This window comes from Botryllus schlosseri, chromosome 3, assembly GCF_051294905.1.
Source record: "Botryllus schlosseri isolate E-star chromosome 3, Bs_hap1, whole genome shotgun sequence".
Taxonomy (NCBI): Eukaryota; Metazoa; Chordata; class Ascidiacea; order Stolidobranchia; family Styelidae; genus Botryllus; species Botryllus schlosseri.
This window is the reverse complement of record NC_137238.1, coordinates 13,692,207-13,710,349: the sequence shown is the minus strand read 5'-3', so window position 1 is coordinate 13,710,349 and position 18,143 is coordinate 13,692,207. Positions and strand designations below refer to the sequence as shown.

At 41.2% G+C, this 18,143-nt stretch overlaps 1 protein-coding gene and 1 long non-coding RNA gene across 2 annotated transcripts in view; one reads left to right on the top strand and one right to left on the bottom strand.

The window, feature by feature from the left end:
- The window catches only part of LOC145434898 (inhibitor of Bruton tyrosine kinase-like), a 351,018-nt gene that overhangs the window by 148,565 nt on the left and 184,310 nt on the right, over nt 1–18,143 (top strand). The gene's annotated exons all lie outside the window — the stretch shown is intronic.
- On the bottom strand, nt 16,137–17,903 carry LOC145434928 (uncharacterized). Its single transcript, XR_013913636.1, has 2 exons — nt 17,480–17,903; nt 16,137–16,456 (listed from the first exon to the last, which is right to left on the bottom strand). It is a non-coding gene; the product is annotated as an uncharacterized LOC145434928 (long non-coding RNA).

Here is an 18,143-nt window from a genome sequence, read left to right as displayed (position 1 = left end):
GATACACACATAATCCGGGGAGCAACCTGGCCCCAAAGAAAAATGGCGAGATTGGAGTAAATTTTTAAAATTTCAGTAATACATTCAAATTGTTATTCCTATGCAATACACGGAGAAGTCAGATTACAGAATTGCAGCAGATGAAGAATTGGCAAGGGTTACAGAGCAGAGGTAGAGATGATTGAAGATGAACAATCGAAATTACAGAAATTATGCTGTGATTCACAAGTGTAATTTTAGTCCAGTGGTGCATTCAAGGCCTTCCGAAGAATGTGCACAGTGCCCAATAATGTTATCTTTTGGATCATGTCGAATTGAACGTTACCCGGAATTTGTTGGATATGCCGGAATTTGTTGGATATGTCTCATGAGTTTTTTGCACCACGTACGAGATGATTAGCGAAAACAATATTTCACAGATATTTCGCACACGACAGAACAAATTCCACCACCGGGGTTGCCAGTTGGGGAGACGTCAGAACATTCTCAAGTGAAAATACGATGCCGTAATAGTTGCACGATTCAACTAGAAATCGACGATGAAAATCAAATCGAGAACAATATAATATAAAATGCGATACTGTTTCTGGATTGCCGCATGTTCCACAATTGGGGGTATCCGAGCAGTTGATACGGTATAACTGCGAGTTCAGGAGACAATGACCCGTCCTCAGACGGAATAATATACGGTCGTAAACTCGAATGGATGCCTGAGGCGGTAATACGAAAATTGATTCCACAAACTGTTTATAGTGGGAACCTCTGGTATCGGATTGATACTCAATGTTCCACGCCCTTTCGCAGTGATAGCGGACAAGTGCTTTAACGTCTTTTTGAGGAACTGGGTATCGCGCAGTTGTTATTTTCTGTATCGCTTTCTTTGCTTGCTCGTCGGCGTATTCGTTTCCAGGTATCCCCGCGTGTCCTGGTATCCATACAAATTTGACGCTGGCACCTATTTCCGTAATGCGCACGTGTAGCGAGAAAATTTCTGCAAGGAATCCGTCGATTGGTCTGGAAGGGCAAGAACTTGTTAATTTTAGAGCACTCAGGCAATCAGAAAGTATCACGTATTTCGACGGTGCATTCTGTTCTAATATCCATCGCAACGCAATAGATATGGTCAAAAGCTCGATAGTGAAAATAGACAGTTCACTAGGGCATCGTTCTGATAAAATGGTTTTATGGGATGGAATCCACACTGCTAGCCCACAGCCACCACGCGATTTTGAACCATCAGTGCACACGGGAATTAAATCTGCACAGCTTTCCAAAACATAGTCTAGGCAAACATGCATCGAATTCGGTTTCGTGTGTCTATCAATTTCAGTTGAGAGATGCCACTCTACGTGGGGCCGATGCATGATCCACGGAGAACTATCGAGTACCTCACGCGCATCCAACGAGATTTCTCTGAAAAATGATTTAGTGACCGTGTTGAATGAATTCAATCTGTCGTTCATGAGATAGTAGATTTCATGCCAGGAATCTTCGGTTAGACAAAGAGACGGGTGGGCAGAACACTTACTCAATAGGTGACTGCGGTAGTTATAACAGAGGTATTGATGTCTAATATGAAAGGGCATTTCGTGGCATTCAGCTTGTAGCGTGCAGATGGGTGTACTGCGCATGGCTCCACAGCAAAGGCGTAGAGCCATGTTCTGCATACTGCGTATTTGTTCAAGGTAGCGGTTTGGGGCGAAGCCATAAGCTGGTAGTGCGTAATTAATCTGTTACTGAGCGAATGGTAGTTCTGTATATAGAAAGGAGTGACTTTTTGGAGGCACCCCACGACGTTCCTGTAAGAAGTCGAAGGATATTCAGCCGCTTTGAGCACTTTGAAATGATATGGTCGACGTGATGTTTGTAGGATAAGGATGTGTCGAAAACGACTCCAAGATATTTGTACGACTGAACGAATTGAAGTTCCACGCCGCCCACGCTAAGCGAGAGCGGACAGGGTTTACGTTTCCGAGTGAACAAGATGGCGGCTGACTTACTCATCGATACGTTGAATCCCCATTTCGTACACCAATCATGCACGTGGCTCAGAAATGATTGCGTCGAAGTGAGAAGTGACTCGATGGATAGTCCACTTTCCCACATCGCGAAATCGTCGGCAAAAAGTGCCTGCTGTTCGCACTGTACGCTCGACGGAAGGTCGTTAATCATGACATTAAATAAGAGGGGGCTAATTGTACTCCCTTGAGGAGTACCGTTTTCGAGAACATACGATTTGGATAATGCGCCTCCTATCCTTACTCGAAAAGTCCTTTCATCTAGAAAGGCTCGAATCCAAGAGAGCATTTTCCCACATATGCCTAGTTGCGACAATTTATACAATAGCCCGTTCCGCCATAGCATATCGTACGCGCGTTCAATATCTAAAAACACCGCTATCACTGACCTTTGGCTGTTAATAGACTTATATACCGAGTCGTGTAGTCTCAAAATATGGTCCAGGGTATTTCTACCCTGTCTAAAACCGCATTGCGAGTTGTCAAATAGTCCGTTTTTGTCTGCGAGTTGTCAAATAGTCCGTTTGTTTCTAGATACCATCTCAATCTACTCGTCACCATTGCTTCCATTACTTTGCAGACGTTACTTGTTAGAGAAATTGGCCTGTACGATTCCTGTAATGATGGGTCCTTCCTGTTCTGAGTATAGGGACGACCGTTGCATTTTTCCATTCAGGTGGGATAGTACCCTGGTCCCAACTAGCATTATATAAAGAGAGAAGGTGGTTCAAGGCACTAGGGGAAAGATTTTTCAACATTGGCGCGCATATGGTATCCTCACCGGGTGATGTGCTCCGGCGAGAATGTACAGCACCTTTCAGCTCGTCTATTGAAAAAGCGACGTTGTAATCCTTCTTGACGTCGGTTTGAAACATTACCGCTTGCATCTCGTCCGCCTCGAAGTTTAATCGGAGTTGCGAGAAAGTATCACTGTGATTCTCGTTACTGCTCACCGTAGCAAAGTGAAGACCTAGCCGGTCCGCTTTCGATTTATCGTCGAGCATAGTCAAACTGTTTGAAGATGACGAACTTGATGTGTCGTACGAGCTGCCCCCAGAAATTGACCGAATTACTCTCCAGACTTTTGATAGGTTCGTTTTCCGATCCAATGATCCGCAAAAGCTTTCCCAACTCGCTCGTTTCGCTTGTAGAATAGCTCTACGGCACTCCGCTCGCATTTTTCTGAAGGATACAATATCATTAATATATTGAACGATCTTTTCATTTTCATGTAGGCCGCCCGTTTACGCCTGATCGCTCAGTTACAAAGATCGTTCCACCAGGTAACTGGTCTTTTACCACAGTGTTTTGACCGGGGTATAGACCTTCTCGCTGCTGATACGATCGCATGCCTGATGCCCTCATTAGTTCGTTCCACATCACCGGGATAAGTGGATATGATCTCGGAATCCACGAGTCCGGAAAAGCTATTCCAATCGGCTCTATTTAGATTCCACGAATCTATCGTCACTGAAGTTTTTATTGTCCTAACATTGTAAGAAGTGCGTACCACGAAATGATCACTTCCCAGCAATTGATCGGTAACAGTCGAATGACATTTACTGGCAACATCTGGCGAAGTGATAGTCAGGTCAAGAAGGGACCCCCGTGATCTGGCATTGGATGCTAAGTTAAGACGGGTAGGTATCGAGGTGTTCAAAAGCACGAAATCGAAATTATGTTTTCCTATGACATCGTAAAGATGGGCTCCAAGATGAGTGGTGTGCGTTGAAGTCGCCGAACACGATGGACTTTGAAGTTAGCCCTTCAAGGAACTCCAGGTCTCTTGGTTGCAGTTGATAGCTCGGGGATATGTACACGTTACATAATTTCAGACCACCCGCCTGTACTAGGATGGCATCGATTTCTGGTGGAGTCCTAATTCGGTGGCATGATGAATGCAACGAGTTTGTAACAGAGGTTGCTACACCTCCCGAGTGCAGGGTTCGGTCTTTCCTATAGAGGGTATAGCCGTTAAGTCGCGGAGTATATTTACTGATGAGGTGGGTTTCTTGGATCAGAATAATATCCGGTGGTGGTCGGAGAGTGGTGAGATAATGTTTAAATTTGGGTAATTTTCTATAAATTACACGGCAGTTCCATTGTAAGAAAGATATCGCGGAAGAGCACTTCATCGGGAAGCCGTTTTGAGGACATTTTTCAGAGTTTGAGGTTCAATGGACATTCTAAGATACTTGGAGGAAGCTTCACTGACGATGTTGAAAACATCATGATCATCAGAACGACAGGCAGATATGGTAATGTTGACTATCTCGGCTATTAGCGCTAAAAGACGGACGGTGTCGAATTGCCCTGTACTATTTAAAGGATTTATTGCCCTGTACTATTCAAAGGATTTGCGCAGTTTGGCGTTTTAACTGGTGTGGATTGCTGTTGATTGCTGTGTACGTTTCGGAGGTCACCATCGTTAAGAGCAGGATATGCTGCTTGGTATTCGGATCGCCAGTTCCTACTCGTGCATCGTGTATTCCGTGATACTGAACCGACGGTCTGGCTAGGCATCGTATCATTTTCCCCAACAGAACAACTTTCTCTGCGAACATTTCTTTTGCTTTTTCGAATGGCACATTGGTCTTTTCTTTTATTGCTAAGATTTTGGCTTCATCCTTATATACGGGACATCCGCCATATGCTGCGCTGTGACACATTTTTTGTCGTTTTGGCATTGCTCATATTCGTGGTCTCGACTACCGCACTTTGTGCAGCATTTTTTCCCACGGCAGTTGTCGCTGGTGTGCCCGTAACGATTGCACTTACAACAACGTAATGGAGGTGGTTTGTACGGCCTCGTCCGGAAAGATAAGTAACCAATCGATACAGAGCGGGGGTACTGTTCTGACTGGAAGTGGAGCAATACAGACATTGTCTTCACCTTCTTACGTTCACTATTCATTCTCGTGAGTCTTTTCACGGAGCTGACCCCGAATTCCGAGAGATCTCCGTTCAATTCATCATCAGTGAACTCTAGTGGAACACCAGAAATAACCGCGCGACTGCCGTAAGATCGAGCAGGGTATTGTGACGCCCTGATTTCTATATTCGTTTTACCGTCAGTTATCAAGTTGCTGGTAACCAATTTGGTAACCTGCTTGCTGTTATTACAGGTTATTAATAAATCACCCGAAGGGAAAACCCGGATGGCCTTGTAGGGACCAATTGTTTTATGAAGCCAAGAATTTATCACATTGGGACGATAGTGTTTGAGTTTCCTACCTTCGCCATTTGCGGATAGTACTACCTGTAACGAGGCGTCTTTACGAGATTCATTAGTGCTGCTAGAGCTCAGAGCGTTCGGTGAGCTAGCGCTACTGCCTGAGTATGCGAGGTCACGAATAGATGGTGCGCTATATACAGGAACTGAAGGGATAACTTGGGATGTGGCACAGATCATCGGTTCAGTATTTGCGTCTATAGTATCCGCAACTTCATTCAATGGCATGGTATTGCTAATTTCTCCTGCTACGGCGTATCATTTCGCCGCTACTTTTGCTCGACCTGGTGAGTCATCACTATCATCACCATCTGCTGAACTGAACGCTTCGGACGACACGCGCTTACCCGCAGAAGGCGAATTAATTGTGTTCATGAACAATATCTACAGACGGAAAGTAGTTCCTAAACAAGCCTATTATAAAGAACTCCGTTGCTGCTTAAGCGACTGAGTCAAGCGTACTGTTAACCTGCGAGAATTCGTTGATTAGCTCGAGCTACTCTGGAGACGACCGTTCACGACGACGCCTAATCACGAAAAATGCTCTTGTGCGGATAATCTTTAGTTACCAAGACTTGAGCTCGCCAGGGAGACACGGAGTGTTCTACCACACCATCGCACAGCAGCTTCGATAACTCACTCGCAATGAATTTGCGGTCATCTGAACTATAATATCTTGATCTGACAGCCACGGGTCGCACTTCGGGGTCGACGAATTTGAATATTTGAGGAGGTGCAGATACTTTCGCAGCGGCTACGGCGCAATGTGAAGCATTAGAAATGATCAGATCCTTCGATGGTCCCCCAAATTCAAATACTACTTTCCCATGCTGCTTCATGAATTCCAATCCCAGGATCACATCAGCAATAAGATCTTTAACGACTCTGAATTTGACTTTGCTGTAATTCCACCCCGGTATCTCGAGTGAAGCTTCAATGCACCCGAGAACAGTTATTACGGAATTTTTCTCTGCGAGTGTGATGGGGTATTTGCGACTAAACAGGCGAAGGCCGAGGTATTTCGAGAGAGATTCACTGATATAGCATTCATAATTCAATCTGCATACTTTCGCATAGTGTCCTCGCACGCCACAATGAAAGCATGAAGCATCTTTCGCGGGACAGGATTTCCGATTTTGTCGTGACCTTTCGAGAAAAACCTTCTTGATTTGCACACGGTTTTCTAGGCTTTTATTGACTAAAAGTGTAGACTAAGCTACAAAGAATAGAAACGTTTAAATACAGGTAAATCAGGAAACACGTGCTACTCTCCAAACGGCTTAAACCAGAATGATCAACTAACTGAAGGACAAACAGACGAAATAATTACGAAAGGAAATGACGCAAAGATAGACACCTAGTAGATGCATAAAACACCACAAAGACATCAATTATTTCAAATCTTAGAAAAGGGATAGACAAGTATTCCGGCGAATCGTGGCCTACATTTTCCGTTGATGCTACTTAGTAATTTTCAGTAGACGGTTGGCCATAGTATACATTAGGCCAGTGCTTTTCAACCTTTTTGAGCACCATTCTCACTTTTTTTTGAAAAATAATTTCATTCGCACCAGTCAGCCGAAATTTAGTACACGAAAATAAAATGAAGAAACTTATCACTTTTGTATTCGAAGAGCTTCTTGGAGGTACAGAGCTTCATTATTTTGCATTCAGCCTATCGTATTATTGACTAATCAAGCACTAAAATCACTGCAGTAGAAAAATCACAGATATCGCACTCCCGTTGTTCTCAAGAAGCTCGTTGCATTTTCTGGGGGTATCGTGCAGTGATTTCCTTGGAAGCTTAAAGGGCGACCCAAGAACAATATTCACTCGCAACAATATCACTTTGCCACTAAATCCACATGTTACGTCATAGCGTTGTGAATGTGTTTGTCCTCCTTTTTCGGGTTTTTGAAAATGTCCGCCGAGGACGCCTAACTGTCCTCCTTCTTGAGATTTTGTCCTCTTTTTTGGGAATTTTCGTCAAATTTATAGCATAATTCGACTGATATGCCGTAAATCGGCACCGAAGTGACGCATCAGAGGGTATTTCGGGAACTGAGCGAAAGTTTACCTTTTTTTTTTATTTTAGTCAACCGACTACGAACTGGTAAAAATCTACCAATTTTTCAGGATTTTCCACCGGTATTCTGTGTTTGAAAATTCTGAAATAGTGTCCTCCTTTCCTGATTCCAAAATATGGTAACCCTAATGTTAGACGATTGGATGGTACGGTGGGCGGTAAAATCAGGAATCCATTGCTATACAAACCCACACAATCCGAGTAATTGATGACTATTGTTTATGGATACGCTTAGGCTTCATTCACTTCTTATCTATGCAGTACGCAAATCAACATATCTTTCAATAACAACGTTCGGCATCCTTGTGTTGTCAAAGCCAACACTTTCACCTTCTTGAATAATTATTTCACAGATAAGATTCATGATTAACACACCGTTATATCGGCCCGGGTAGCCAACTGCGAGATGGCTTTTAGGTCAATCGTACAATATTGGAAAACTGACTGAAATAATGTCAAATTATCTTTACTATCCCACATATCCATATACATAAAGAGTCATAAGGTTCAACAGTCTACTTAAGCTTAAATTAGGCTGCATAAGGAATATCGTGAGACATACGGCCTGGTGGATTTGATTTTGCTCTGCAGAGGGTGCTCACTGCTCAAGCTAAACCGGTAGAGTTCGGAGTATTACAAAGTTTGTAGTACAAAGGCGGTACGAACACGAACTAGGCAAACTTTTCCTATGGATCAGCAAGCTTAGTGGAATCACCAATATGTTATATAATTTATATGCCTATAGGCCTTTACGATCTAAACTTGGCCCGAGATCAAAAGTCCAAGAACAGGAAAGCGTGTCTAAGCCTAAATTCTGGAGTTCGCATTACAAACAGGCCATTGCACTGGCCAGTATAGTTAAACTGCCCAGTGACTTAATAATTCGATGTCATGCAAGATAAATATTCATTGGATGTAAGACGTTAATGTGCCTACACTAATTTTATTTACAACAGCCTATAATCCTTGGTTAGGTACACGAGTAAACAACACTTGTTATAGACAGGGTTGCCATCAACATGGACCCAAAAATAAGGACAGTGGGAAAATTAAATTAGCATGAAATATCGTTTTTGTACATACTTTGTCTTTATACGAGCCGTGACATATCACATTCCATACTTTTCACCAGAAAAAATCTTCTCCAGCAACTCTTTTTTATCACAAAGTGCTTCATGGATCTCGCGACAGCTCAGTTCTTGGTTTACCTTTACTTGGGCCCGAAACAGCACTTCGTCAGCCCCCACCCCAAATAAAACGTTGGTCTTGACACCTCGGGGATAAACCAAACTTCTTCACCTCGTAAGAGGCGTCATCCAAGATGGAAAAAGGCCGTACACCAAGTTTAGACAAGATCGGTTTTGAGCGAATGGAGCAAACACTGCAGTAATAATACTTGTAGTCTTGGTCCTGGCCGAAGAAAATTTATTTGTTATGTTGGAATCGGGGAATCTTGCTTTGAACAATTGTGATCTGAAATCGTTGGTGAGGAATGATTGCTGGTGTTTGACAGTATGGAATGCCCCAGGTCTGAGGTCGTTGGTGCTGATCGACTAGTGGAAAAATTATATTCATCGATTGGCTCAAATTAATCATCATGACACACTTCCTGTGTTTTGGGGTCTCAATGTAAGTTAAGTAGCGGTCTTTCCTATGGCCTCCGGGTTAATGTCACAATTGCAGATACTGCTATGGGCGAAACACTCGCCCTTCAATCTTCGCTAGATACCTTTGCATTCTCTCTCATAATCGTCACGAAAAACGTTTGTACGCCTGTTTATTTAAATTAATCAGATTTAGCCTTATTTGTAGCTAAAACTATACGCGCAAGTGCAATATAACTTGGAGAAATTTATCAATGATTTATAGCTGTACTACTTTTTGACCAATGTGTCGAATGCACTGCGCCTTTTGTCACTACACACAATAAATGCTGCCTTACCAACAGCTTGAGCTTATTCTGCTGTAGACCAAACAGCAGTAACCTGGTATTGATGTTTACCGCTAAAATGATGTCCGCTGCGGTAGCTTGGTACAGCCGAAACTGCTGTACCGCCTCCCACTGACCTAGCTATCTCACCACTTAGAAGTCAAATCTTGCGGTACGTATGATGTCATACAATCTCGACGAAAAAGCATAATTTTACAATATTATGCAACATAGATACCAGAGGAAAACGATGTAAGTTTTTAGCGGTTGAAAATATGACAAAATAAGGACGCGAGTCGAAATAGGGCCATTTCTTAGAAATAAGGACCGTTGAGTTTTCTAAGAAGTGGCCCCTCAAAATAAGGACAAATCTTAGAAATAAGGACGGTATGGCAACCCTGGTTATAGATCTAATGTGCTAGTTGTTATAGTTGAAGAAACGCTAAATTCATCTGTTAACCAACATGAATGTGTGCCAAAATTCCAATATTTTGCATTCTAATATGCCAGATGTCAACACTGGCATCAGCCTCTATTACCTACGTTCCTAAAATAAGGTCCGTAATCCATACACGGTGGATGCTTCCGAGCAAGTGGGTGAGCAACTGATACCGATTGAACTCCTTCTTTTTTTCCACGCAGTGACGTAATCCTCTCGCGCGGAAATATTATCTAAAACTTTGCATTATACACGCATCGGGAGAGTTCCTCACTTGTGAACTAGAAAAGCCTAGCTACCAACAAGTTTTTAGAATTGCTTCCAAATGACAAAATTTACGGGCTCACTGTACTTAATATCGTGTTTAGTTGAATTATTCCACATCGGAAAAAGTGAGAAACATGGTCAATTTTCATTCGCACTCATCCGGATTTTTCATTCGCACCACGCTTGCCGTTCGCACTCATCTGGATTTTTCATTCGCACCATTCGCACCACGCTCGTCATTCGCACTGAAATTCTTTTCATTCGCACTAGTGCGAACCGTCACACAAAATGAAAAGCACTGCATTAGGCTATTGGTAATGTCCTCTCAATGATGTCTACTTTGGTCGACTTAGAAAGTCTTATAGGGCTATTCTGCACCTTCCTTGTCCAGCGGCATATTGTTGTTATTAATTGTCAGTTGTTGGGAAGGAAACAATGTGACGTTTATCACCTTATCGGTCTGGTGCGCCGCGGCCGAAAATGGTACGTGGCATTAGACTGTAAACGGGTTCGATTACCGCCTTTCTGTCCAGCGGCATAGGCACAATGCCTAACATGCACGCATGGTATGCATATGCTAGGCTTACCATATATTGGGAAACTAAAAAGAAGACACTTTTTCGGAAATTTTAGACTTGCAAAACCGGAGAAGAATTCTTAAAAATCGGTGAATTTTTCCCACTTTGTGATCTGTTGACTAAAAATAAAACAAAAGGTCAACTATTCGCTCAGAACCTAAATCACCGTTTTTCACTCCGAATTACCCCCCGGGGCGTCACTTCTATACTAATTTACGGCATATCACTCGCATTTTGCTGTAAACGTGACCTAAATTTTTAAAAAAGAAGAACAAAATCTCAAAAAAGAGAACAAAAGGGCGCCCTCCGAGGACACTTTCAAAAAAGTCAAAAAAGAGGACAAATCCTCTTAAAAGAGGACGTATGATAACCCTAGCATTTGCCTATCGTACAATGCACATTTCACAATGCACATACATGCACAAATCGTATGTCTATCACTCAGGTTTCCTCTAATTTTTCACGAGGCTGCGCGTGCACATCAACTCACTGCGCGGTCCCTGAACAACAGGGCGTAACAACTAACAAATAAGGTCACCACTACGGCTTTTTGTGAGCGGCACCGGTTTTGCTGTGCGCGACGGGTAATATACATTCTCCGTAATGTCCATTCCCTGTAATGTCCATTGTCGGTAATGTCCTTTCTCGGTGGCGACCATATTCTCGGTAATGTCAATATTCTCAGAGGTGTCTATATTCTCGGTGATGTCCATTCTCTGTGGTGCCCATTCCTGGTAATGTCCATTCTCTGTGGTGCCCATTCTCGGTAATGTCCATTCTCTGTGGTGCGCATTCTTGGTAATGTCCATTCTCGGTGGTGTCCATTCTCGGTAGTGTCCCTTTTCCGTGGTGTCAATTCTCGGTAGTGTCCTCTCTCTATGGTGTCAAATCTCGGCAATGTCCATTTTCTGTTGTGTCAATTCTCGGTAATGCCCATTCTATGTCGTGTCAATTCTCGGCAGTGTCCATTCTCTGTGGTGTCAATTATCGGTAGTGTCCATTCTCTGTGGTCTCCATTCTCGGTAAGGTCCATTCTCGGTGGTGTCCATTTGATTTTGAAATATTAGCATTTCTAAATTGCAAATTTTAAAAATTCAGTAGCCTAGTTCTAGGCCCGGTTCTAGTGGTGCTTTTTGAAAAGACAGTAGTTTGTACAAGGGTCTATACCGATTATTGTACAAGGGTCTATACCGATTATAAGTAGTTTATGCCAGTGCTCTACAACCGGGGTTGTCGTACACCCTAGCGCAGGGGTTCTCAACTTCCCTTGTATAACGGGCCGCATTTTAACAGCGAAAGAGGCTGCGGGCCGCAGAACATTATCACCGTGTATTTGTGGGCTATTATTAAACTTAGGCTACTATAGCCCAGTTACCAGTCTTATACGGGCATTTAGTACATTTTTATGCATTTCAAGCATTGCAGTTCAGTTTTTCGTGAAAGAATCTAACTTCTAGTGGTGCAAGTAATCCCTTCACGGAGCGTGCATTGCATACGTTGCCAAGTTGGTATCTGCACCTTTCAACCCAGGGATATCTAAAACTAGTAGTCTCCTGCTTCAAACACTTCCATAAGAGAACCGAACTCTCTGTTTCAATGCGTGAGCGAGCAAGCATAAAATTACGGTAACTGTTTCGTTACAGAGGCCAATATCACTTTGAGTTCTCAGTGATATGCCAAGAAGTCAGGCGTTCGGGGTCATTTCTGAGCAAACCAATAAACTCTTCTCCTTTCCTTACATGACTGGAGCCCTACACTGATAGTTACAGAAGTAAGCTTTGTAAAGTTGAGGTTTCTTTCACTGGTCCCCTCCCCACGTTTGCCCCGTCTGCACTTTCTCTGGAAAAATGTCCAGTCTGATAAAACATACATGGATAATTTGCTATGCCACGCGTGTGCAATCGGTGGATTCGTCCAATGCTAAGCTAAAGTAGTCGACGTGGAAACGTGCTTCAGAACATGCGATAATTAAAGATCGACTGACTGTTACTCTTCTGGTGACTGTTGAATCAAACAAATCTATAGCTCCGAAATTTGTCAGGTGATGTTGGACTTGCTGCAAAGCAGTGTTGGGATGACTCGAGTCATGACTTGACTCGAGTCAGACTCGAGTCACCTTTTTCGTATGACTTGACTTGACTCGAGTCACTTTGCTAAAATGACTTGACTTGACTTGACTCGGCGTATCAGAAATGAGGATTGACTCGTGACTCGGAGCAAAATTCACGAGTCAATTTCAAGTCATCAAGTTATCGGTGTCAATAAAAATCATTGTATCTTGCATATGTTCGGATTATTCGCGAAACGCTGGTGAACCCGTGAAAGCAACCAATTATTCAATGATCATACGTTTTACTGAGCATCCATTGTTCTCTCACAAATAAATTGACCGCAAGCGAAGTGATCGAAGCTTACAGCTTACGTTGTCGTAAATAGTAAAGTAATTTAACAGCAAAATGTATATTTCTGTTCTCTGTTCATACCTTAACCAAAACTCTTGTTTTATTGAAATCGAATATAGTTCATGTAGACCTCAACCATTGGCGCAGGATCGAATTGCATCATATCAATTTGTATATGTGTAATGTATTGCATCTTATCAATTCGTTTCGCTATTCTCTATTTTGGCTGGCAACTATAAACTGAGGCTATGCAATTACTTACGTAGTTTAGCAGTTCTACGTATATGTGAGCGATACAGCGTCTTCTTGCGTGTACATTTAACTTTATATTCGTTCATCGGTTCAAAAACAATGACCACTCAATCTGTATTTTAGACAGCTAGCAGAATGCAATGACGTAGCCATACCTCATACTTCGAAAAGGCAACTTGACTTGAATTGTGACTTGACTCGTGACTTGACTTGACTTGACTCGACTTGACTCGAGTCACCTCCAAAAATCGAGTGACTTGACTTGACTCGAGTCACCTTTGAAAATCGATTGACTTGACTTGACTCGAGTCAAAATGTGCAATGACTCGAAATGACTCGTGACTCGAAGGTGGTGACTTGATCCCAACACTGCTGCAAAGTTCCGGAAACACCGAATATCTGCACAGTACGTTGAAGTTTTATTGAAGTCAAACCTTCAAACAGATTCCTTGGTTTAGCGATATTCCAAGCGATTTTGAACAGTGCATTTGTAACGTATTCGGCAATTTTAGCAATGCCTCGAAATATGGATTGGTGGGCTTGAAACCTATAGCTAGCAACGTTTTCTCCCAGATCAGGCAGTACAACTCCAGAAGAAACTATCGTGGTTTCATTTCAAGGATTTACGCTTCGTTACAACAACTTTTCTTCGACAAATGTGACACATCGGTCTTCCATAACAATACCATTAGTACTACTAGTATTTGGTTGTATTAAGGTTTATATCTAAAAGTAGCATATACATCATAAGTTATAGCTGCAACATGCCACACAAGATGCCTCCCAAGAAATCTGAACAAATTGGAGCTGATGCCATTCGCAAGTTGCTTCCAAGATTCGAAGATGAACTACTTGCCAGGATAAAAGATGACCTGCCATCAATCATCAATTTATGTCTACAGGAACTTCTTAAATCAAGATCGTATGATACCTCCAAATTGCAACATTCTCTTAATGCGATAAATGTATCAATCAAAGAACTGAACAATGATATCCAGACAGTAGAACATGCACAGGAATTTCAAAGCGAAAAATTTGATGAATTAATGAACGAGATTACTCAGGTCCAGAAGATGGCGAAAGCAAATGCTGAAAACATAAGAGAGATCACCGAATTAATCAATTCGTACAAAGAATATTCTACACAATTGGAAGGAAAACTGGAGGAATTTGACAGACTCTCTCGCATGGAAATTCTGGAATTTCACAACATTCCAGAACAGGAAAATGAAAGCACTGATAGCCTCATCAAAGAATTACTTTCTCTCATGAACATTGATATTTCGGAAAATGACATTGATTACTCATTTAGAAGACGAAAAATTAAAAATAAAGAAACTGGTCCCATTATTGCTAAATTTATCTCCCGCAAAACTAGGAACCACATCATGTCTTCTCGCTCGAACCTCAAAGCGGCTCACAACTCCATAAACATACCAGATGTATCGAAAGTTTTCGTTGTGGAAAATCTCACACCAAAAGCACTGAATCTGCTTTTCAAGGCAAAAGACCAAAAAAAGAAATCAGGATATTCCTTTCTCTGCACAAGAAATGGCAAAATTCTTGCAAGAAAAAATTCCGACGCCGACATACTTGTCATCGAGAATGAACAAGATTTAGTAAAGATGAGGTAAATTCCTGTTATATGGCTATCAGAACTTCTGTCTCTATTATAATGCTTAACCAGCAGTTTAATTTGGAAAAAGTGTTTCCTTTCTCACACCTCGGTAATATAGAATTTCATAATTGATTTTCCTGTGATAACAGACCCTATCTAACTTCTGACACCAGAAAATCACATAACCTCAAAACTAATAAGATTGATTTTTTGAATGTACAGGACTGTAAATACCAGGATACAGAACGTGGTCCACCATATTTCAAACTCAGAAGTTTTGACCAAAATGCAATGCTCCTGGGCCATGTAAATATTAGATCAATACAGAAGAATTTTGACGAATTACACAATTTTCTTTGCTCCCTTGACTATCCTATTTCAATTCTTGGTATATCTGAGACCAAACTAAAGAATGACCCAATAGACAATATAACTATAGACGGCTATACATTTATTCATAGTCCCACTGAATCCAATGCTGGTGGAGTGGGATTTTATATCAATAATAATGTTTCTTACAAACTGTTGAGTGAATATGCTCTTCAAGAATGCAATATTGAACAACTCTGGATTGAGTTTGAAGGATCCAACAGTGATTCAAAAACATAGTCGGCGGTGTGATCTATCGACACCCAAAAGGCAACTTGAAGAACTTCATAGATAATCTCTCATCTAGTCTTGACCAATTAACAAAAGACGAGAAACAATTCTTATTGATGGGTGACATGAACATAGACCTTCTTCGATTATCCCCTACTGTACATGATTACTTAGATATGATTACCAACCATGCCTGTATTCCCTTGATAACTAAACCTACTAGAGTGACCAGAGCATCGTCTACTTTATTGGATCATATGTATACTAACATCGTCGATCTTCGTTTAACGCCTTCTATAATTAATTCAGACCTGACTGATCATTACCCTATATTTTGTCTCTTGGAAACCACCACCCGATTTATCAATAGCCGATACAAGCGTAGGGATTTTGGTAGTATGGACTACGACAGTTTTACGGATGATATCGAGGAAATATCTGCCAATCTGTACCGAACAGAAATTGATGAAAAAAACGATGATTTAGTTTTTGATAAATTTATGCACGATATATGTGATGTTGTAGATAAACATGCCCCATTGCGAATTCAATCAAAACGCGAACGCAGACTCTCTGCAAAACCATGGCTGTCCAAGGGCATCTTGACATCTATCCGTAATAGGAATAAGCTGCATAAGTATTTATTACTCAATTTTTCTGCTTGCAACCACTCTCATTACAAGTCCTATGCAAATCTACTTTCCAAAGTCAAAATAAAAGCCAAGGAACTTTATTACAAAAAGCAATTTGCACAACATAGAAATAACCCAAAAATCGCCTGGAAAATGATTGGTGAAATAATAAATCGTGGCACAAATACTTGCATACCAAACAAAATCATAGATTCGGAAACTGGTCAAACCAAAACTGATCAACGTGAAATATGTGAAGCGTTTAACCATTTCTTTTCATCAATAGGTTGCAAACTAGCCAACCAAACTGCTCCATCACAGCGAACTTATGGCCTTTCACCAGAATCTTCCATCTTCATGAAACCTATCACAAGTGCTGAGGTCATAACTGTTCTTGCATCACTAGAAAACAAAAAGTCTCAAGGTTATGATATGCTACCAAATTATATTGTTAAATTAATTGGCAATCAACTTAGTGATAGTTTGGTTACTCTCTATAACCACTCATTAAATCTAGGAATCTTCCCAAACTATCTCAAAATAGCTAGAGTCATTCCCATATTCAAAAATGGTGACAGAGACATTATCTCAAACTACCGGCCAATATCTATCCTGTCGCCCTTTGCAATTATCTTTGAAAAACTATTATTTCAAAGACTAAATGATTTCTTATGCCACAAAAAATTGTTAAATCAATGCCAATTCGGATTTCAACAGAATCATACTACCTCTCAAGCTGTTATTCATATGACCTCGAAACTATAGGATATACTGTGTGCGAAGCAAACTGGAGGTGGAGTATTTCTCGACCTGAAAAAGGCTTTTGACACTGCTGATCATACTATCTTAATTAAAAAAAACTTGAGTATTACGGTGTTCGTAGAATTGCAGAAAAACTTTTCAGTTCCTACCTGAGAAATCGATCCCAATTTGTTGAAATCAATTCAATCAAGTCATTGGAACTACCAGTAACTACAGGTGTTCCACAAGGCTCTGTGTTGGGGCCACTATTATTCATCATATTTATAAATGATATTGTCTACTCCTCCCCAGGAAATATCACACTCTTTGCAGATGATACTAGTATTGTCACATCTGGATTTGACTATGCATCTGCCATTGACAATACTAACTCTGAACTAGCCTCCGTTAGCGATTGGGTGTCTTCGAATAAATTACATATCAATCCCCTCAAAACCAAAATTCTAGTATTTGACTCTAAAGGATCTCTCAACAATGCGATCGCAGAATTCAAACTAAAGGACTCTTTGATTAAAACCAGTCAATCTGTCAAGTATCTAGGTATTATTATTGATGATAATCTAGTATGGGACCATCACATCGACTACATAGCAAGCAAAATATCTCGCGGCATTGGTGCACTCTATCGCCTGAAGAAGCTGGTTCCAATATCACTTCTCTTACCTGTTTATCATGCGCTCGTCCACTGCCATCTTACATATGGAATAACAGTGTGGGGCTGCTCTTACAAGAAGCATATCAACAAGCTCCAGGTATTACAAAACAAAGCCATTAGGATTATATCAAATATACCTGCACGTAGCAGTGTCAGTCCTGAATTTAGAAAATTGGGCATTCTCAAGGTCTCGGATTTGTATGAATTTGAAATTGTAAAAATCATGAAACAATATAATGAAAGAACATTACCTGAATATTTCGACAACTTTTTTCAATGCCCCAATTCAATTCACCATTATAACACAAGATTCTCACAGAATCAGTCCCTATTTGTTAAATTGAATTCATCAAGACTGTCAAGAAATTCCCTATCTTATATAGGTGTGAAATTTTGGAACAATGTACCAACTTTCTACCGTACTCTTCCTTATCATACTGTAGCGTCCCTTTCCTGGTCTGGTTCAATAGTCCGATTCCTTCATATACTGCTGATTTGCGCTTCATGCAGCCACAGACTCCAGTCGTATTATCTTAGTAACATTTAATTAAAAAGCAGCAACTTACTCCGTACTCAGTGCTCACTCCAACCCAAGACCAATCCCGTCGACAGACTAACAAAGGAAAGCGCGCGGAAAGTTTCACCAAAAATTTTACAACCGGAAAATATCAA